The sequence below is a fragment of the Galleria mellonella genome, unplaced genomic scaffold (genome assembly GCF_026898425.1).
Source record: "Galleria mellonella isolate WM207_F2 unplaced genomic scaffold, CSIRO_AGI_GalMel_v1 utg7869, whole genome shotgun sequence".
NCBI lineage: Eukaryota > Metazoa > Arthropoda > Insecta > Lepidoptera > Pyralidae > Galleria > Galleria mellonella.
In genome coordinates, this window is record NW_026442153.1 from 96,764 (window position 1) to 112,992 (window position 16,229).

Genomic DNA, 16,229 nt, shown 5'->3' on the forward strand with positions numbered 1-16,229 from the left:
TCGTTGATAATTTAATTGCGGCTGACTTATAGAGACGTTAATGAGGCAGTTAACCAACAGCTGAGTAATGGCTGCCGAGGCGCGCGCACGCGACCACCCACCAACTCTCTGAAAGCACGCTTTTAATCACAGACAAACATTTAAATAGATGTCGCATTTAATATATTGCATTTTATTTGTCAGCCCATTCTTTCCCTTGCAAGTGTAAACTGTCGGAAGTTTTTATGTAGCCGTTGTATCTATGAATTTCGGGAAACTCCTTTTGTGCGGTGTTTCTATATGAATTATTATATATGCATTGCAGGGAGTCAGTGGATGCAGGTGGCTCCGGACCGTACTTTATAGCAGTCTATGGGAAGGCTTATGTCCAGCAGTGGACAGATAATGGCTGGAATGATGATGATGTAGTGTTCAGCACCGAGGCCTAACCATTTTGATCGTGGGTCCTCGGTGGAAGTTCGTGTTTACAAACATTGTTCGTGCCTACTCAGGCCTACAATTGTATAAGTGTTTGTGCAATATCTAATCTTCCCGGAAATTTTCCTTTGAAAATGTTTAGATGTTCTACAAAAACGTATTTACAATTGGTATTTTCAGACAGGTTGGCCATAAAAATAGACTTTGCAAATAAACTGGAAAACTGGGGGTACTACTTGCTTTACTTTTAAACAGATTGAGTTATTTGCGCCGTCTATTTTTATCTATGTCTTTGCTTTGAATACAAAAAAGTGCAGCGCGGCAGTTTATAATTCTGCGGTTTTGTGTGAAGTTGGCAAAAAGCAACAGTGGTGCTATAACGGTGAGTTCGCATTTTGTTTACATAAAAAAGTAGGTTAACGTTTTAACTGTGGCAAGTTTAAATTGTTTATGGACTTTGACTTTGTAAAATTAAAATGGAATGTTTGAAAACAAACTATTTTATACGCATGGAATGCCTCGGGCGCGGGCGGTTCGTTGTTATTTACAATAATGTAAACGCATTCAGTTTACGCAATTTTATTTTGAAGTTAATTTAGTTTTGTGTTTATGAAGCAAGATGGAAGTTTATCTCGAGTTTAAATAACTATTTCGCAGAGTATTACGCTTATCGTTGAGAAATTAACGCTTACAGCGCAGCTGCGGGTTTCTCTCAGTACCTGCAAAATTATTAAAACTCAAAAGTATGTTATTATACTGAGCACTAAAGCCATAAAAATGATGGCTAAGTATATCTAATTTTTTTAATGAAAGGATCAGATGATCTTTTTTTTTAAAACGTAGTTTCTCTCCTTTTCTCTCAAGTTTTCACGAATCAAGTCAATTATCTTATATAAATCTTTATTTATGTATTTACATAATTATTTATTTTATGATAGTTTGTTTTCCTTGTGCCTATAATTATATATTAACTATTTATATATAATATGTATCCTAGTATTGGGTACATATTTAACATATATGCATGGGATTATATAATTTTGTTTGATTGATATGTATATGTATGTATATGTATATATATATGTGTGTGTGTGTGTGTGTGTGTGTATGTGTATGTATATGTATGTATGTATGTGTATATGTATATGTATGTATAGATGTATATAATTTTTATACATTTTTAATTTGCAAAAGATGCTTTTTTAATTATACAGCACTATCATACCTACTTGTACAACAATTAGTCCATTACCCTAAGGTTGTCTTGAAAAGATTGCTCTCAGCAATAAGACCGCCTTACTGTACTTATACAATTGTATCGTTGTGTTTGTAAATTGTCTTGCTTATTTCCTATATTGTATAATGCAAATAAAGTATACTCATTCATCCATTCATTCAAATTTTATATAAATATCTTCTTTATAACTTATGTCAAGTATGAAGATAGTTCCGGAGACTTTCAGCCAGATCTTAGATGGATCTGAATAGCATTCATCATCATCATATCGGCCTTCAACTCCCCACTGCTGAACAACCGCAGTCAGGCTTTAGAGAGGTTTTAATAGGGACGCTGCTGCCCATACCTCGGAAAGGTATGGGTTTCCCATTCTATGCCGGGGTCACACGAAAATGACGATCTACTAAAAAATTACCTCTGTTTTAAAACATAAGTAGTTTCAAAATTGTTCGGACTATTCGTTATTGTCAAACTCGTATTTCTATACTTATGTGTATTGTAAAGTACATTATAAAGTAGAGAGTGGGGGCTTGGCACTGATGTACATTGTCACTAGTTCCGTGGGTACTTTCACACCGTCGTAAGTTAGCGCGAGTGAGGCAGTATATCTAGTGTCGGATTGTAAGGTAGGCGCTACCCATAGTTCAGCTCGTAGACGTACCTAAGTTGTCGAGTTTACGACGGCCGGCGGTCGCGGCGGCGGCGAGCGGTAATGCGCCGTTCTATCGCTGCACTTAGCATATTTCCACGATAAACACCACTGTTTGCTAATGTCTTAACGGGTGCTCGAATACCGACTTTACTGTTTAGAAACAAGGTTGATATTGGTCTGCAATGGTTAACACAAAGTCAGGTGGGCATTGGCATAATGTTGGTCGATAAACTAAGCAAGCACAGCGGGCAGGTAAGCGACACGTGTGAGCAAATAGACGCCAATCAATGTTGTATGCCTTACCAATAGTGTAACACTAACATATGGGTAGCAAGTGGAGCAGACCAATTGCGGGGAATTACTCTTCCACTAATGCCATTTGTTATTCACAACGGCTCTCCGTACGTTACTCGGTTTTGGTTGGCCGTACATAATTGTAGATTTGTTGTTGTGTATTTGTCTTCAAGCTTTGCAATGCATAAATTAGATGAACAAGGTTTAGCAGTAGCTAAATATACCATTACAGTCAAATTATACAATTCTATTTACTCCACATGATTATCGAGAAAATGTTAAATGTTTCTATTACCACCCGAAGGTGGTGACGTCACTACAAATTGATACTGTCTTAATAAAATATTACGTGAAGTTTCATTTTAATAAAGCTGTTGTTTTAATAAACCTGTATATCTGCAGAGAAGATGAGTTTGTATAATGGAAATATATTTGGTGCCTCTTGTACTCATATATTAGACTAAACATTAATAACTCACTGCTGCAGAGTGTAAATTTAAAAGAGTGTCCAATTACTATTTTATAAACAGTTTTTATCTTGTTTTTTTTTTTTTATAGATAGTCTAAAAACACTAAGTACTCTAATATTAAGAATTTTATTAGTCAATATTAGAGTACTTTATTCTTAGTTTCTTTTACATACACCCACTTTAACTTGCCTTACTTGATTTAGATTTATAATTTACGTTTATATAATTTAAATCCATTATTAGCTGTGTTTACAAAAGACACATGGAAGAAGCGAAAGAGGTTTGTTTGAATCGAAGCATTTGGGCGTTTCATTGTTTCTGCCTAACCTAATGGGAGACAGGCGTGACAGATATGTATGTATGTATGTACAAAAGACTTATCATGTAAGTTATCATATTTGAGAGCTGTGGATTTTTGTCATAAATAAATTGCGCTCAAAAAGTGTAATTCATTTTCAGTCTTCTCTTTACGGGTATATCCGTTCTATCCGTATCCGCTTTGATGCAAATTTCACACTTTCTCGCTGGTACATAAAGAAGAGTGTAAAATTTAAAGAGATAATAGCTTTTCTCGGGTACAGTATTATGGGGCGTTTAAAAAGCGAGTCGTTATCAGTCGCCGTTATCGGCAAGTGTGGCGGGCAGATAGCGTGAACACGCGCCGCCGGCCGGGACGCCCGGACGGTGCGGAGCCGCGTGGCATGGTGCGGCGCGGTGCGGCGCGGTGCGGCGCGGTGCGGCGCGGTGCGGCGCGGTGCGGCGCGGCGGCAGAGGAATGGTCTTAATTAAGATGCTGCAGTGACTCAATTAGTACGTATGCTGCCAATTGGGGAGCTCTCATTTAATTAAAAAAATCACGTCGGTTTCGTATTTTTTTGTATGTTACGAGATATCTACGTCAATGGTGATGTGAACCGATTTTAAAGATCTTTTATTTTAATGATGTTTGTATTGTGCGGTTATGGAGTCCGTAACCAAAACCACAAGGTTGTCAAAATATTTATATAAAAGTTACTGGTTAGTCGATTATATTTATTTCGTCTAATTCCGCTGCCATTAGTATGCGGGCGACTGCTAACATTTAAAGATTGACTTCTATTAATAAAAGTTCTATGACCTTCCATTGATTCCATAAATAAATAAATCATCAATCTCCGACCGTTATTCATTCCATGTTCATGTCACAACACGTGTTAACGGTAGCGAAAACGGGGGAGAAGGCACTGTTGGTAATAGAGATTAGCAATCCCATTGCAAGCAATACGCCCTGTGCATGCGGTTCCCCCCGGAGACCATCATGATTAATTTATTAACTAACTAACCTGCTTCATCATCATCTATCATCCCTCACCAGTACCCCGCCAGTATATACCGATAGCGCAGGCGGGGTAATCATTCTATTATCAACAATTAAAAATTAAAAAAATAAAGGTAGCGGAATTAAACAAACTTGTTCAGTAAAATACGTAAAAATAAGTGTATCGCTGCCGCCCGTCACCGTCGCCCTCCTGCGGCTGTGTTCGTGTGCTGTGGGCGCGGACGAACCGCTTCCGTAAGCACTTCCACCACAGGTGAGTCCGCGGCTGATAAACTTTTACTGCGCGCTTTTGGGCGCCATTTAATCAGGGCGAATCGATTGCTTCCATCTAGCGGGAAAATATCAAAAGAAATAAATCAAGGCGCAGCCAGGCACGATCCAATGAACTCGGAATAAGTAAATAGCGGACTAATTCCTCATTCATTACGAGGACGTGACTCATTGGTAATGCTTTCGCTGTGTCATCAATTTGAGCTACACGTTGACAACTGTCACGACTGGACTGAACGGAGTTATGTGTAGTTTACTGGTATGGTATGTTATGGTAAGTGTATTTTTTTAATCATTTTTAAGAGAATTGCAAAAGATAAGTTTAGCAAAGAGATAATGCTACCAGTGTCTTGGGTACGCTGCCTCGGTGTGGTGTTTTAATTTAAGAAATTGTATATTTACTTTAATTGTTAATAATCTAAATTACCTGATAAAATAAATTATTTAAAAAATGGAACGAGTGTCATTCCATAGTAACAGTATTAAAATAAAAATATTTTGAAGACATTATTTTTATTTTAGTTTATTAGTACCTTTGAAAATTCAAATTTAGCAAAAAAAATTTGAACTGTCGTATCGTAGGAAGAGTCAAGAGAGAACACTTAGTCTTAATGACAACAAACTTTGAATAAAATCAATAACAGACTAATAAAAGTAGTAGAGGGTGGCAAATTAATAAAAAATGTGGTATAAATTGATTTTGTCTAGTTATAATAGAATAAAAGGGCGAAGGTCGGTCAAAGATAAAATAAAGTAAGAGCTTTACCGTCCACCAGCCAACAGAGACATCCATTATGGTAATTAAATTATCGCCTAATGGCGGTTATTTAGTATAACTGTGTTTGTTAAGCACCCATTTGTGATCAAAAAGTCTGAGTTATGAATACATTTTATTTTTATTTTATTTACTACTCATATCTACGACTTATATTTGAAGATATCTTGACTGGAATAAAAAGAATCCTGTATCTTTTACTATGCTACATACTATCATATGTGCATACTAAATTGAACGAAAACTGGTTGAATCATTAAGATGCAAAGAAATAAAAAAAACAAACAAATTCACTTTCACATTTATAATCATTATCATCATATCAGCCTTTAACTATCCGCTTCTAAACATAAGCTTATCCCTTGTGGGGTTTTGTCAGCAGTGTGCCACGTTTGTCAGGCGGATCGACAACTGCAGTTAGGCTTTAGAGATGTTTTAAGTGGGACGCTGCAGCCCATCTCTCGCCCTCCTGTAGTCGTCTGTTACGACACTCACGGGAAAGAAAGCGGTGGCCTATTGTTTCCTTATTATATACGAGCATTACCCGCGATTACGTTCACGAGATCGGGGTATATTCACTCACAGGGGTAAGAAGTAGCCTATATGTAGTAAATGTATACTGAATTTTACAGTGATTGGTACCGTAACACCAAGAGGTAAAAACAAATAAATATTTATAATATTAGTTCCTTGGGGGGAAAGGGATTGTTAGTAATGGGGTCAAATAGCCCTATTACTAGCAATATACTTTGTCAGGTCGACCTCCACGTGGTTCCCCCTGGAAACCATCGTGACTAATTCTAGTTTAATTCGTCAGGATGGGCCAACTGACCTACTTTCATCTTCATCTGTCATCCCTCACTGGTGCCCCGCCAGTGTATACCAATAGCACAAACGGGGTTACCATACCATTATAATCCATTAAAAAATATATTAGTTCCTTATCAGATGTAATAAGGATTAAATAAATAAAAAAGAAAAATGCGTTTATTAACCAAAAAGAAATAACAGAGACAGAACACAATAAGAGTATCACTTATACCAAGTTATATTATGAAAAGTCTGCATTATCATCAGTTCCCAAAGTAGATTCAAATCACAGTTACAATTACAACACCGTGATAAAATTAACCAACCTCGAATCGAATAAACAATAAGACAGCTAAATTTAATCTCACCTTCGTAGCACCTCTTCATACGTAGACATGTTACGTAGACGGCGCTACACAACATGTTTCTTAGTTCAGTTTATGTACACGAATGACTTTTGAATTAGCCGACTTCAAATGGAGGAATCTGTTCTAAATAGATACTTTGATAATTAATATTTTCCAATTAAGTGGTTTAGTTGCGGTTTGATTGTATATTGATATTTTCACGATTAATGTCGATTTTTTGCTGGGAAAAATGTCATGTTTTTCAAAAATTAATGAATAGGGCATCACAATTATTCAAAATCAAGGAAACACATATCGTATCAGTTATTTACCGAGTCTTATGATGTAATATGTTATGTGTAATTATTATTTCAAATTACATCGCCCACGTGAAATCCAAGCCTTCCGAAATTACCACAGGCAATGGCACTATTACGGCTTTTATTCTGAACTCGGTAATTTTCTAACACATTGTTAGGAACAATTCTCGGAAATACATGTAAAGTATTTCCATAAATCATTAATTGAATATGGAAAAGCAAATAAAATACACGGTACTAAATATAAACTTGAATTATTTTGAGGATCGTAACTTGTCCGTCTTAGTTTCAGTAATATTAAATCCTCAATAATATATTCTAGACACGCGGTGGAGTACCCGACCGGAGGAAAGTTTGAGCGGCTCTATCCAACGCTGTTATACTCAAGCCACACTTGTTACGCAGTGCACTGATGACATTTTAATAGATATACTGTATCGATTCACGGAACTGCAACTATGACGTGATGTTACAATGTTAAGGATATGAGGAATATCGAAGTCGCCGTCAGAATTTCGCTGAATGATATAAAAATGAGGGTATCCGTAAAAGAACCGTGAAGCAGTTGTGTTTGCATGGCTGTGTTTCGGTTTGAAGGGTGGGATATGGCGTGAATTTACAGAGTATAGAGGAATAACACCCGAGTCCTCAGGAATGGCAACGCATGGGGGGTAACATGAGCAAAACAGTATACTCTGTTATGTCCATGGTATTGCTCATGTCTATAGGTGACGGTTACCACTTTCCATTGGGTAGGCCGTCAGCTTGTTTGCCATTCTAAGTTGTATAAAAAAAGTTATAAGAATAAATGAATGAGTGAATGAGTATACTTTATTTGCATTATACAATATAGGAAATAAGCAAGACAATTTACAAACACAACGATACAATTGTATAAGTACAGTAAGGCGGTGTTATTGCTGAGAGCAATCTTTTCAAGACAACCTTAAGGTAAGTGACATATTTTTGTACAAGAACGTATGATAGTACTGTATAATTAAGAAAGTACCTTTATCAAATTAAAAAAACAAAATTATTAACTATATTACAATATATAATTATATACATATATGTTAAATATGTACCTAATACTAGGAAATATATAAATAATTACAAGAAATAATCACAAAGAGAAAAAAAGGCACAAGGAAAACAAATTATCATCAAATAAATAATTATATAAATACATAAATAAGGAAACCAATATATGAAATGAAGAAACAATCAGATGGAAAAAAAAATCTTTCACTTGTCGTTTGAAAGCGTCAATGGATTTAAATAATAAATAAAGTAGATATTTGTTGATAGCTGTACATTACTCGTATAATAATTGGCAACACGTTCATGAGGTCTTAAGAGAGGAGATTTACACAGTGCTACTTATATAACACGAAGTATTAGCAAGACACAGATGTTATGTTACATCTATTGGGGAAGAAAAATTGTCGAGTGTCGAGCATGTATAGGCAAGTGTAAGGAGACACCCAATAGATAGAACGACGTCTTTTAATGTTTTACAGGATTGTATTTTTTTTATGAAACTTAGAATGGCAAACAAGCTGACGGTCCAACTGATGAAAAGTGGTAATCGTCGCCTATAGACATGAGCAGTACCATGAACATATCAGAGTATACTGTTTCACTCATGATACCCTCCATGCGCTGCCATTCCTGAGGACTCAGGTGTTATTCCTCTGTATCCTGTATATTCACTGCCATATCCCACCCTTCAAACCGAAACACAGCCATGCAAACACAACTGCTTCACGGTGGAAACACGAACGTGACACGTTCGTGTTTCCACCCCACGAAAAGTCGTTTGCTTGGACAGACGTGTCCAAGCAAATGACTTTTGTATAAAGTGTATTAATAGATATGCTGTTTTTGACATGAAACATAAATAAAGATAAACTCTGTAAGTATTACTCCTATCTCAAGGATGATAGATAAAATAATTAGCTGTGCACAAGTCATAAATTATTTTGCTTTTAAGTGATGCTCGCATGCGGACCGCACTACCTCTGTCATAGTAATGATCTAGATTTACATATTAGAGTGTGTACACCTTATTAATATTAATAATTGATGTACATAATTACGGCGTCGGTCGAGATTAATCCTAGTGATTAATTCCCACCATTCCCAAGGGTCCGAGGCTCACTGACTTCTTACCAATCTATTCTTACTTACTAGACATATATAGAGACGCAGGGAAAACATTAGGTCGGATGAGGGCCAGGGTGGGGGGTGAGGAGGAGGGGGGCGGGGAGGGGCAGGGTCGCGGCGCCCGGGGCGAGTCGCGGCTCGTGATTAATTAGAAACAATGCGAGAGTAAGGCGGCTGAACAAAGCCGCGTAATCCAGGCTCCAGCGGCGTGCGCTCCGCGGCCTAAACAACTCACCCGCGCAAAAACCTACCACTTTTGTTGCCGTAATTCTCTCTCCAGGTGGAAGAATACACGCCCGAAATTATCGCTAAGTGGACTCATAGTTGCTCATTGTTATCGGACTCGGCGCAAGTTATTTCTGCTTAATGCCGCTGGGATTTGCGAACAATCCATCCGTGTGTACAGGTAGAGGGTTTAAGTCTCTCCAGCGGCCTTGTCTTAATTTGGACCGACGAGTTTGCTACACGTGTGGAATTTATTAATGCGCTTGATCAGTAGACCGTTGCATACGACGCCATCAATAGAATTTGTGTTTTCCTTAATGAGACACCGACGACCTTGGCGGCGACAGTTTAACGCACTCCCTCACCTTCTAATGGTTGCGGTTTCGATCTTCGCACAATACAAACAATTGTTTCGACGCATATATATATATATATATATATATATATATATATATATATATATATATACAATATGTGTTTGTTAGTATTGAGCAAGTTGAAGTTCCGGAAGTTTTATGTTTGAGATAAAATGGAATATTCCTGATTAATTTCGTTGCCGTATGCCACCAATTTAGTCAATATATCCCAGTCATCTAAATTACTACATGGAGTATTGCTGTCACCTCTAGGATGTCTCTGCCAAGTACCAGCTGACTTCACTTGACTTAATTGAACGCCAAGCCAAAAAGCTCATAGGAAACGATTTAATGCTACATTTCAAATTCCAATCTCTAGAACACTGCAATAAAATTGCGCGACTCGCTATTTTCTACAGGATACATTTTGGAGAGTGTGCTCGAGAACTACATGACCTGATTCCTCCTTCAACCTTTCGACATCGGATGACCAGACGGGGCGAGAACCTCCACCCTTACGTCGTAGACATACCATTTATACGTACGAAGTGCTTTGCATCTTCCTTCATCATGCGCACTGCCAAGGAGTGGAAATCTCTTCCTGCTTAGGTTTTTCTATCTAAATATAATCTGTACCAGTTTAAAGCAAATGTAAATAGACTATTCGTGGGCGCGCGAGCCCCTTCATAGACCACATGATTGCTTTCTATCAGGTGAGATTGTGATCAATCGCAGGACTCTTTCAATAGATAAAAAAGTAACGCGGACGTATTCGCAAGTAAAAATGAAAAAGGTATACTTTTAATTTTAATTCAATTTTATTCCTTCCGCCTATTTTATCAGGAAATTAGAAAGAATTTGCATACAAGCAGATCATCATAGCTTTCCGGTACTCAAGTTTTAAATTCCGAGTGAAAGTATGTCAAGATGTCGTGCGTTATGGCTGTATGTCTTCATTAACCTTGACCAACATCATGCATATAAAAATTCTAATAAAAGAACTTTCCTCGTGACACGCACAAGGATGTAACCGAAAGGCATAAATACTTATGAGTATATACGTACAATAATACTGTAATTGGTATAGTTGGTAATCGTGGAAAGAGTTTAAGGAGAAAACAGTAGTTTTTCGAGTTGTTCATTTGCTTGTTTTGTTTCGTTTCTGATGTCTATGGTGCTATGGTTTAGACTATGACAGTTATCATTTTCCATCAGGTAAGCAACTAAGCACCCATCTGATGGCAGAGGGTTGCACTCTCATTGTCACTTTTGAAGATAACGTATATTCTTTCTGAAGAATCTCATGTGGTAGTTTCTATAGCAAATCTCGAGAGAAATTTCTCTGAAATCACAGTATATGCTCACAAAATTCTAACCAGTATTTGCGCCATTATGAATCAGCATTTAGAAGCTGAATTCTCTTACAATATAGCAACGCCTATAAACTGCGTAACTAAAATATATAAATATTCCCTCATGTAGACGAAGTCGCGGCCAGAGGTAGTTGTACACTAAATACTAAATACCTAAAGAACGAAAATGTTAAGGAGATCCCATTAAAAGTACAGTGTAGTGTACAAGAGCGTCTGTTGGCGTGCGATGGTACAGTAAACAGTAATGTCGGGCCATAACTCAGCGGCAAACGGCCGAAACACTGCAATCTGGGGAAGCAATTTTTCTAACAATTTACATACTATTACGGCGACCACGCCCCGCATATTAACACATAACCTATAGAGACCTGTCTTTAATGACTTTGGCTCGGTTAAAAATATATATTTTACCGGTATTTGCTAAAAGCAAAAGAGTTGAGGAAATTTCTGTTTAATAGAAATTATATAACGAAGTATGTTTAAATGAAATTATTTAAAATAAAAATGTTTGTTATTTAAAAATGTTATTTTAAATGATACATATACGGATAGATAAATGATGGTCTTTGGCATTTTATTCTCCGAGAATGGCGAAACATTGAGTGAAATTTAAGTCCGTATTTGGAGTTTATCTCATTTTCTTTGTAAATTACGTTCTTTTGCTTGTTCTATCTTTAAACAGCTTCTTATAAGATTGGATTATTTTGTGAGAATCAAGTAAATGATCTCATTCTCTATCTGGTATTTATACTAATATAGGTTAAAAAAATATGAACCTGTAAATAATGAGCTAAATGGTAGCGCCGGCTGCGGTGGCTTCTATCTTAATCAGGCTAATGACTGAGCTGCTGCTATATGTACAGAAATATATTCCGCTGTTATTATATATATAGAGATTTGAGCGGTATCTGTTACACAAACTGGCGACGAGTGGAGTTACGACTACAAACTCACTCAAGCAAGAGAAAGTTAACAATTGTTTGAGTATTTATTCAACAGTATTTTGTACCAGTTGAAGCATCTGTTTACGCTCGTCTGTTACTGGGGAGATTAAACGATTTTATACAAGTGATGTTTTAATTTAAACGTTTGTTTGTTTGTAATACTTTATTATACAATAAAGTCTTAAATTATAGGGTACAGAGTTCTTAAGAAATATGTACTAAATGAGTACAATGGCGGACGGAATAAAAGGGAGTTTTTCTAGTGTATTACGTCCATTTTACTTCATTCAGTTCTAGCGTTTTAAATTCTAAATTTTAAAATTTTTATTATAAGTTTTTATTATTTCATTTATTATTAGGTTATTAAAATTTTTTTACTATGCTATACCTGCTGAAAAAAAATATTTATTTTTTTAATAAAGTGAACATAAAACCAAGAAGTATATGGCGAAGAACAGTTGTTACTTGATCGCTAGCAGCACTTTTTATCAAGAGAATAGCCTATTTAGCGACTAGGAAGTAATTGTGTTTTGTAAACCATTATGTTTTTTATAAATTAGTAATTACTTATTTATTTATTTAATCAACTGGATGAGCTTTGCAGTCTCCCAATACGCTCACCCAGGAATGCACCAGTACAATAACACATATAGAAAGAAATAATACCCATAATTATAAAAAGATTAAAAAGATATTAATAATATTAAAATATATTAAAAATATTTTATTAAAAATATTTAACTTAACTAGAAATAATATTAGAGCCTAAATCTCTGAACACAGACACTCTGTGGTCGTCCGACGAAACTCCAGCAAGTTGCAGGCAAGTACGTCCAATTGTGGATACCGGCTCAAAATATCGTTGAGTAGTTTCAATGCAAGAGGTAGGGAAGCTTACTCGGCCAACTCTGTTCTTCTTAATGGAACATCGAAAAGTGCCGTCTACATTTATAATTGTGAATTGTTAATTTATAAGTAATCAGCCTATGGTGTTGGTGCTGGAGGCAGCGGTAGCGGTGGTCGGTGGTAGCGTGGCGTGGCGGTGGTCGCGTGCTGCGCCAGCGTTACCTTACTTCCGGACAGGACGGCGTGCGGCGTGCGGCGTAACGCGAGCCGGCCGCGGCGGTAGATTGACGAGCCAGATTGGTGGTCGCGTTCATGTCACATTTGCGTCTCCTTGTAACTCGTGTGCAATTACTGATATACGAATACATTGCTCTTATGCTGATATACATTACTGGTCGTGTAGTCCCGGCATAGATTTGGCCACCCCTTCCATTCCCGTGGGTGTCGTATGAAGCAACTAAGGAAGGCGAGAGATGGGATACAACGTCTCTCTTAAAACATCTCTAAACTACTTCAGTTGCCAATCTGTCTGCTAAGCGTAGCAACTACTTGCAAAACCTTTCAAGGAGGAGGCTTATGTTCAGCAGTGGACAGTTAAAAGCTGATATGATGATGATTACTCTTATATATGGATGAAACACATATACAAAATGACATTGCGTATTTATAACGTAGCTATGCTTACAAGTTTTCTGTATGGAGGGTGAGGTACGGCAATTAAATTACAGAGCATCGAGGTACACTATAGTCCTCTGAAGTGGCAACGTACGAAAAGTACCATGGGTGTTTTTGTTTTTAGCGATTGTTACATGTATTATTATTTTTGTCAATTTTGTTTAAGTTTTAAGTATCATAAAAAAACAAATATAGATAAAATATTTGAACCAGACGAGAAAGCTTATTGCTATCTATCAGATCAATTCAGATTATTACCGGCCTTTCCCATCTCTACTGTCGTTATAAATATAAGAAAATGTGAGCTATAAATTCATCACCCATATAAATACCTTGTAATAATTGACAAGGGTCTAATTGCAAAATACATATTTTATATTTCATTCAGAACAATTTAGAAGTGCTGAAAAATGAATTCGTTTTAATTTGCAGATTAAAATCCCGGGTATGTCCAGGTGTGAGGGACGTGTCGTTCCAGGCCGGGGCATTTAATCACCGGTAATTGGCGTTGATTTGGATGCGTGTAATGGTTATCCACAGCCACTGTCCTGTGGACATAATGGTCGCTTTTTATCGCAGTTTAATTCGAAAATTATTCAATAGAATGATGGATGGGAGATGTTGGTGTTAACATAACCCTGGAACTTCTACTATTATTTAGAGATATAGCCTTTTTCAGTATCGGTGACTGACTTTATCGTGGGGATAGCTTAGAAGAACTGGCAAAACCCCCGTTATGGGGGAGGCCTTTGTTTAGCCGTGGACAGTCAACAGCCGATATTTAGTAACAAATATTTAGACATTTAAACGTGTACCTAAGCACATGTATAGAAACCTCCAGAAACATATAATATTAGTAGAAAGTAGGATTTATTACTTTTTTTTTATTGTTACAAAAAGGTCGTACGAAATAGAATGTAGCTTTCTACAGCAAATTGAATGAATCCTTTTCAAGTGTCTATTAGGCTCGGTTTTTCAAAGGCTACAAGTGAAAATATTCTATTGGATTTACAATTTCGTCGAAGTGTCATAAACTCGTCTCTGAAACCCGAAGGGCGGCATGAAAATATAAAAAATAATCTGCATAATAAGTGTATTGGAAAACATGCCCTGACACCCATTTATCATTTGGGTCCGCTATGGAGACGTTCTCCAAGAAAATATGTTTGTTTTAAATGCTACCCGCTAAATACGTTGTAATATTTGAAAAAAAAAATTCAGCAAAAAACAAACTTTCCGGCGGGGAAAATGCGTTCTCATTTTTTCGTATATCTATTACTAGCGATTTTGCCTGTCTTCCCACAGGTAAATAGAATTTTCAAAAATAATATACAGCTTATTTTAATCGCTGATAATGTTACCTTATATAGATGAACAATATTTAAAATCGGTATGAAAAGTTTTTTTTTTTTTATAAAAACATCCATTACAAACAAATAAACCAAAAAAATCTTTTCCCTTTATAATATTATTAGCTTTTACCCGTGATAAAAACGAAAAAGTAATTTATATCAGTCTTTAACCTATATATTTAGTACGTGTATATCAAATTTCACAGCGATTGGTGATGCCGATATAAGGTAACAAACAAACTCATTTTCACATTTATAACATTAGTATTAGTATATCTATATTATGTAGATTTTTTAATAAAACTTATGTGAAAACTAAATAATAAAAAAATAAGTAAATATTTACAAGCTAAGTACGAGTATGTACCAGTTAAAGAGTAGGTAAACTCCGAACAAAAAAATGTTGCAACGCTTCAGACCAATATCGAAATGAGAGCCAATGTTATGAGAAGACCCCTATTCTTTTTTTATGCAACTTAGAATGGCAAACAAGCTGACGGCCCACCTGATGGAAAGTGGTAACCGTCGCTTATACACATGAATAGTACCATGGACATAACAATGTATACTGTTTTGCCCATGATACCTCTCATACGTTACTATTCCTAAGGATTAAAGTGTTCTTTTTCTGTACCCTGTAAATTCACTGTCATATCCCACCCTTTAAACCGAAATATAACTATGCAAACACAACTGCTTCACGGTTGAAACACGAATGAGATAGAGGTGTTCAAGCAAACGACTTTTGTACAAAGTCTCCCTCTGGTAGCTATTCTCAGTTTTGTCCAAAAGTGGAATATTAATGATTGTTATGATGACGATTTAACAAAGATAAGAAAACAACTAAGATTGATAAATATTTTTCTCATATACCCATTGTTATATAACGAAATATGATGCCATTCACTTAATATCAGCCATGCTTAATGTACAATACTAAACAAAACTTAAGTTTTCTTGTTGTTTTGGAAGCAAGCCAGGCCATGTTGTTTGTACTTTTGAAATATTACTCACGACGTACATAAGACCAAAGATTAGGCACTCGATAGCGGCGGAGCAGTACTCGTATTGTGAGTTATGAGGATCTTAGCTTTCCTCTTTTTAAGCAACTTGGAATGACAAATCAGCTGATGGCTCTTCTTTTCCTTTTCATTTAAGAGTTTCCTCTTATCGGTGCAACTAATTCATGCATCTTCTTCCAGCCAATTCTATCCCAGGCCATATCCTTGACCTCCCTATACGACATGACTCCTAGTGTTTCTTTTACTTTTCCCATTCGGTCTTCCCCTTTCTCTTTTGCCCTCCTTCTAATATGCTCTTTAAAAAATCGTCACGTCGTATAAGATGGAGCTAATAGCAACTAATGGAATGAAAAAGCTAAT

The 16,229-nt window shown here is 36.4% G+C and overlaps 1 protein-coding gene across 1 annotated transcript in view; it reads right to left on the bottom strand.

The window, feature by feature from the left end:
* The window catches only part of LOC113509317 (lachesin-like), a 148,599-nt gene that overhangs the window by 73,207 nt on the left and 59,163 nt on the right, over nt 1–16,229 (bottom strand). The window lies entirely within an intron of this gene.